The following is a 1809-nucleotide window of genomic DNA, read 5'->3' as shown; positions in this document are numbered from 1 at the left end:
TTTTCCCCCCCCCCCCCCCCCAACACTCTATATATCCTCTCTGCCTCCCGAGACTCTTATTTATACGCCACATACCCTTTTTCTCTCGGTCGGTGTAATATTGTTTTATTCTCCCAAAAGTCTCGGGAATATTTACTTTTAAACTATCTTCGAGCGTCTGCTGAGCTGCTCGTATCTTCTCTAAGTGATTTGACAACGCAAAATATTGTTAGAGCGTTGCTCGGTTGAACTCACAAGTGTTTCTCTATCAAGATTGTTGTCAAAACTATATCTTGATTTCTAGTGTACAATTAGTTAAATCTCGGTCTAGAATTAGGTAGTTGAGAAACGAACCAGTCATCATTTTCGTTCTACCGTTTGAAGGCGGAGATCAACTGAATCTTTTGGAGAACTTCATCAACAAAAGGTAAGTGAAGATTGAACCACCAAGTTATATTCACTTTTTTATCCTTGAGACAATTGTCGCATAACTAATTAGGCTAGCTTGCATATACAAGAATTTTGAGTCGAGAATTAATTATTTAGTTTACGAATTTCTCGAAATATAATGACTAAGCTTAATGAACATTTGTTCATACTTAATCAAATTTTGGTGGAGAACATATTATTCGGAACCAAATCATGATTCAATTTTATCATTCGAAAATAACCTGGAACAGTGATATGTGTCATTGATGTTATTCAGGAATGTTTCGAATTGATTGAGAGAAATATATAGCTACTATATTCGGAATATAAGACAGTATTATCAGTCTTACAAACTGAGAAAACTGTTATATGTCTGAAGCTGTATTACATGTACTTGTACACGTAGCGGGACAGCTATATATCGACTTTCATATTTGTGTGATATGCATATTCGTATGTACATCATGGGAAAATCTATTTGTTTCATGATCCGGATAGGTATTCATATTCGTATGCAAACCAATTCGGAACTGTGGTAAGGGAACCGGGTTAAAGTAATCAAACCGGTATGCTAGCCAACACAGTTCTATGTTCTAAAACCAGTTTAGTACCTAAACTGGTACGTGAACTGAAAAAGTTCTGTGAACTCCGGAACCGGTAAAAGTCATAAGTTTGCAAACCGGTACATGAACTGAAAAAGTTCTGTCAACTCCGTAACTTCGAGTTGCACCTAAGTTTGTAAACCGGTACGTGAACTGAGAAAGTTCTGTCAACTTCGGAATTCGGTTATTGCTTATAAGTTTGCAAACGGTCCGCATACTGTGACTCAGTCGACTCAAGAACGATTCAAGTAATTGTAACTTGTACATTTACCAACTATGATTATGATTCAGTTACAATCGAATTATTTCCATGAAATGATTTGCATTTGATCAATTCTCTAATTAACACTAGACTCGTTTGATCACATGATTGTGACTCAATATTAATGTCTTAGTGAACATGAAAATGAGTGTTAAGCATTTAAAGTTCAAATCGGCTAGTTTCGGCTAACCATGTTGGATATAGTCTTTATACACTATTCGGGTACAGTTTACCTAACTAGAGTGTATATCTTGTATATGTGATTAAGATTCAAAGTTTTCATCTAATGGTGAATATTGTTTGCTTGGTTCCAAAGCTATCTTAGCTTAAACCTAAAGCAACCTAGGCTTTGAAGTCTATAGAAGGGGAATTGCTGGCAACTGGGATCTTTGAATGCTGACACTACTTTTGGTGTGTCCTAGTTGTATCCAGAGTCGTCTGCTCCAGAAACCCTTTTAGGGTTTAGCGACTATAAAGACTTCATTTGTATTCGTGAAGCCAGGTCCAGTTGTCTTTTATATTGATAACTCGAGTATC

This window comes from Papaver somniferum, chromosome 9 (genome assembly GCF_003573695.1).
Source record: "Papaver somniferum cultivar HN1 chromosome 9, ASM357369v1, whole genome shotgun sequence".
Taxonomy (NCBI): Eukaryota; Viridiplantae; Streptophyta; class Magnoliopsida; order Ranunculales; family Papaveraceae; genus Papaver; species Papaver somniferum.
The sequence above is the reverse complement of the archived record's forward strand: the minus strand, read 5'-3'. Positions refer to the sequence as shown.